We start from the raw sequence: 6,000 nt of genomic DNA on the forward strand, positions 1-6,000 counted from the left end.
ACCCTAGACCAATACATGTTTGTTTTTCTCTAAACTTCTTTTTTTCACTTAATTCTCTTAAGTTTCTTCCAGTTTGTTGAAAATGTCAAATTTTCTTTTTTTTCAAAGCTGAGAAGATTTTATTTCATTGTATGAATGTGTCACATCTTCCTTATTTAATCACAAATTGAAGAACATTCTGGTTTGCATGTATATATACATATATATGTTTGGGGGGCACATTTGGCAGTGCTCAGGGCTTATTCCTGCCTCTGTACTCAGGGATAATTTCTGGCAGGACTTGGGGGACCACATGGGGTGCTGGGGATTGAGCCTGGGTGGGCCGTGTGCAAGGCAAGTATTCTAGGTGTTGTATTACCACTACATTCTGACAAACAATTTTTATATTACTGTAAGTCTTGTGTGTGTCCCCTCTGGAGAAGCGTCAATTCATATATTTTGTCGTATTTTTTATTGGGTTGTGGTTGTTGTTTTAATTTTAGAGGTTGGGTTGGTTTTCGGGTTTTTCTCTTTTTTGGTCTTTTTTGGGTCACATACAGTGATGCTGGGTGGTTACTCCTGGCTCTGCACTCAGGAATTACTCTTGGAGGTGCTCAGGGAACCATATGGGATGAATTAAACCTGGGTCAGCCGTGTGCAAGGCAAACGCCCTACCCTGCTGTGCTATCACTTCAGCCCCAAGAGTTCTTTATATGTATTGGATACTAATCTCTGACCAGATATATAATGTGTAAATATCTTCTCCCATTCATCAGGTTGTCATTTTGTTCTGTTTGTATTTTCTTTTGCTCTGCAAAAACTTCTTTCTTTCTTTCTTTCTTTCTTTCTTTCTTTCTTTCTTTCTTTCTTTCTTTCTTTCTTTCTTTCTTTCTTTCTTTCTTTCTTTCTTTCTTTCTTTCTTTCTTTCTTTCTTCCTTCCTTCCTTCCTTCCTTCCTTCCTTCCTTCCTTCCTTCCTTTCTTCCTTTTTTTTTTTTTTTTGCTTTTTGGGTCACACCCAGCGATGCACAGAGGTTACTCCTGGCTCATGCGCTCAGGAATTACTCCTGGCAGTGCTTGGGGGACCATATGGGATGCTGGAAATAAAACCTGGGTTGGCCTCGTGCAAGGCAAATGCCCTACCCGCTGTGCTCCAGCCCTTACGAAAATTTTTCAAGTGAATATAATCCCAATTGTTTATCTTTACTTTTACTTCCCTTACTGTTAGAGTTGAGTCTGTCAAAACATCTCTAACACTAATGTCATGAAATATTTTGCCTGTTATCTTCTAGGTGCTTTACTTGAACAAATATTTGGGGTTTTTTTTTGTGTGTGTGTGTATGTATGGGAGGGTGTTACACCCAGCTGTACTCAGGACTTACTCCTGGCTCTGCACTCAGGGATCACTCCTGGTGGGGCTCAGGAAACCATATGAGATATCAGGGATTGAACTCAAGTTGGCTACATGCAAGGCAAGCTCCCTACCCCCGTACGATTGCTCTGACCCGGAACAGACACTTGTACACCAAATTTTATAGCAGCAATATTTATGGTAGCCAAAGATAGAAGTGGCTCAAGTGTCTATTGAGGAATGAATGAATAAACAAATACTAGATATACAACAAAGCATTATTCACCCTTAAAAAGAAAGAATATTCTGACAGATGCTCAACAACATTGATCCTCGTGGGTTGAGAATATTCTAAAGGAAGAAAGTCGAGTACGGAAGGACAGATACTGTATGACACCTCTGAGCTGGGGTGCCTGGGCTAGTCAAATATGTAGAGTCAAAGAGAAGGGTGCTGTCAGGGGCTGAAAAGTAGGGGTATTATTTAGTGGTGTCTTTATATCCATTCTACCCACTTTAAAACATTTTTTGAGAAATGTAAAGATGTATCACTTTAATCATTTTGGGTTTTTTTGGGAGGAGGGGTACACTCAATGGTGCTTAGGACTTACTCCTATCTCTCATTCAGAAATCACCCCTGGCAGTGTTTGGGGACCATACGGGGGTGCTAGGGATCAAAGCTAGGTTGGCTGCGTGCAAGGCAAACACCCTACCCACAGTCCTATCACTCTGCCTCTCTCATTCTAATCATATTTAAGTGTACACAGTTCAGTGACATTCATATGAACACTGTAGCACGAACATCATCATCATCTATCTCTAGGACTTTTCATCTTCCTATGAAAATCTCGCTCTTGTCTCTCCTGCCATTTGGAGTTTTTAGTTTTATGTGAATAACTATCCCTAATGACATTGCTGGACGGAGCTGAGGAAGATAGGAGGGGAGGGGAGCCTTAGTCCTGCGGGTTTCACTTTTACGTGGTACTTCTTTGTTGACTCTCCATACCAGGCACCACTCCCTTCTTCAAACCCGCTCACCCTCTGGTCACAGTAGCATCACATTTTCCTAGTGGTTTCTCTTTTGGTTACCAAGTGATAGAAATCTTGATGTACAATGCCATGAACTAAAGGAAAAAATGCATACTCATAAAGAATTCAATAGTGATCAGCAGTAAATGTTTGGATCCAGTCAGACCCAAAAGGGGGGGGGTCATCTATTAGTCTTAGGATGGGAATAACATCCACATTATTGAACCCTGGCATCATACAGTTACTGACCCATCAGAACCAAAGTCGGAGGGGTCATTGTCTTGTGTAAGTCTAGTTACTGGTTAACAGGGTGTAGGGGGAATCCAAGGATCCTTGCACAGGGTGGTTGGGAGGCAGTGGGGGATCCCCCCTACTCCCAGTGGACTTAGGGTCAGCATTTACTCATCAAAACAAAAGTTTCTGGGGCTAGACTGATAGATAGTACAACAGATAGGGCATTTTCCTTGCACGTGGCCACCTGGGTTTAATCCTCAGCATCCTATGTGGATGAGCACCATCAGGAGTAAATCCTGAGTGCAGAGCCAATGGTAACCCCTGAACACTGCCAGGTGTGGCCCAAAATGCCAAAAAAGAAAGAAAGAAAGAAAGAAAGAAAGAAAGAAAGAAAGAAAGAAAGAAAGAAAGAAAGAAAGAAAGAAAGAAAGAAAGAAGGAAGGAAGGAAGGAAGGAAGGAAGGAAGGAAGAAAGAAAGAAAGAAAGAAAGAAAGAAAGAAAGAAAGAAAGAAAGAAAGAAAGAAAGAAAGAAAGAAAGAAAGAATGAAAGAAAGAAAGAAAGAAAGAGAGAGATAAAGACAGAAAGATAGAGAAAGAGAGAAAGAGAGAGAAAGAGAGAAAGAGAGAAAGAGAGAAAAGAAAAGTGTTTATGGCGGTCATTCCTATGTGCAGTGGCTGAAAACTAGTTCTATGTTAGGATGCTTTTACTCTTTTTTCCAGTCCATCTCAGCTGTGCTGACTCCCTTCCCAGTCTCCAGATCTCTGCCATGGTTGCTAGAAGGTTGTGATTGCTCTGAGGGCCCAGTCCGAAACGTCAGTTCTGAGGTTTGCTTTGACTGACTTAGCGAGCTTCTGAGTCCAATCCTGGTGAATCTTGTGGCTGGGAAGTGGAATAGAGAGACTGAGACTGACTTGGCTCGCTTACACCACCCCCGAGTCCGGTGTAGAATCACCTTCAATGGAGTACACAGCCTTAGACAGCACTGAATTTCCCAGAGTAAAACTTGAATGTTCTTGATGAGAAGAAGAGACAAGCTTCGGTTTCCTATTGCTGCTATAACAGAATATGGTGCGTGCACACACACACACAAGCACACCCATGCACCCTGCCACAGAAGTGCACACATGCACACACAAGCACGTATGCACACACATGCACATGCACACATGCATACATGTGCATACACGCACAAACACACACGTGCACATGCACACGCACACATGCACATACACATGCACACACTCACACACATGTGCACATATGCACAAACATGTGTGCAAACACGTACACACATGCACACACACACACGCGCACACACAGGTACACACATGCATACACACACATGCATGCACACTTGCACACACACTCTGGCTTAAGAACAGCACTATTTTTTTTTTTTTAAGTTCTGGAGTCAGAAATCTGAAATGCGCTTTAGGAGGCTAAAATCAAAGTGCTGGTAACTGTAGGGGAGAGGCGTTCCCTCACTCTCCCACCTTCTAGAGACGAGCCACACGCTGGTCCATGGTCACGTGATTACAATCTTTGATTCTATTGTTACTTTTCTTCCCTGACTCTGACTCTTATCCTTCTCTCTTCTAAAGACTCTTGTGATTTCATTGACACTACTTGGATAAGCGAAAATAATTGTTCCATTTCAAGAATCTTTTTTATTCTGTGCTGGGACCTGAGACCGGGCTTCGTCCATGTGAGGTATATGCTCTGCCACTGAGGCAAATTCCTGCCCCTCATTTCACAATACACAGTCATACCTATAAAGTTCCTTTTACCATGTAAGGCAACGTAGAGTACAGGGATTAGAACATGAACAGTGTGTGTGTGTGTGTGTGTGTGTGTGTGTTTGGTTTCTGTTCTGCTTCCCACAGAACAGATGCTGGATGGCAAAGGCAAAATAACCATCTTTTACCAGCTTTACTTCTTGCCCCTCTATTTTTTTATAACACAAGCTAACACAGTATTACATGCAGGAACCCTGGGTTAGGCCCCAACTATTTCAGATATGGCTCAAAAGCATGTGTGTGTGCATGTGTGTGTGTGTGTGTGCATGAGAGAGAGAGTAAAGACAGAGACAAAGAATGACAGAGAGAAATCAAATTTCAACTTAATTTTATATTCTCTCCCCAAGAGAGAATGAGACCAGGATATAATTACCAATTTGTCAATTGGAATAATTGCCAACTTAATGAGACTAGGACATAATTGCCAACTTGTCAATTGGCATAGTTGCCAAATCTGCAGCCTAGACTTTTCTGAGTGTAGACCGTGTTACCTAAATGCCTACTAAGCAAGGGCCATGACCCTGATTCAAATCCCCAGGACAACATATAGTCTGTTGGGCATCACCAGGAGCACTACTGGGCACAGAGGTAAAAATAGACGCTGAGTACTGCTGGGTGTGGACTCCCCCCACAAACAAATGACAATAACAACAAACCCAAAAGTCAAACAACAAAACCATGACTGCAGAGCCTGGGACTTGGCTCAGTGGTAGAGTGCCTTCTTTGCAGAAATGAGACCTCCACTTTGATCCCTGGTACTGCCCAACATACCCAGTGTAATCCTGGTGGCATTGCCATTTGGGATTTGTGGTGTCACACCAACAAAAAGGATACTCTAGTGCACCACAACAAAATGTGTGTGAGCACCACAACTGCACAACTGCAGTGTGTGACTGCTAGCAAGCTCCACAATCAAGTGTATGCAGCCCTTGGTTTTTGTATGACGATAACAACAGGGAACACGGAGAAAGCATCAGCGGGACACGAATGTACATGCTGAGGTTTGGATCAGGGCACAGGGGCTGTTCCAAGGCCGCAAGGCAAGCAGTGGGCGTTAACTCCACTCTCACTTAATCTGTCGTTATACACTCTGGAGTTACTTTTCCATCAAGGTCACAAAGGAAATTCATACATTGGAGATATAGGAATTGTTTATTGCCACAATAATACTATGTAGCAAATAATTTCAGAAGCACTACACATGAGCAATAAGAAGTTCATACATCAGTAAGTTAGGCCACTCTGCTGACTGTGGTTCGACTTATTCACACGTCTGGAGGTTAGTTTGCTGTTGGCTGGTCTCGTCTGGCCATGGCTGGGAAGACCAGGACCTCTAGCCCTGCTCCTGTAGTAGGCTAGTTCAGGCATGTTCTCATGGGTAATGGCAAGGGGCAGGGGTGTGGGGAATCCTATTACACAAGTGCTGTAGAAGCCCTTGATTGCCTCACACATGTTATCACATGACTAAGGCCACCCTCCGAGCAAGTCCACACAATTTAATGGTGAAGGGTGGGGCTGTGGGGAGAAGTAGAGTCAGAGCCATTTTTGCTTTCTACAGATGAAATAATGTGCACTAAAAGAAGCTACTGCTTGGGGCTGGAGACATAGCACAGCA

This window comes from Sorex araneus, chromosome 5 (assembly GCF_027595985.1).
Source record: "Sorex araneus isolate mSorAra2 chromosome 5, mSorAra2.pri, whole genome shotgun sequence".
NCBI lineage: Eukaryota > Metazoa > Chordata > Mammalia > Eulipotyphla > Soricidae > Sorex > Sorex araneus.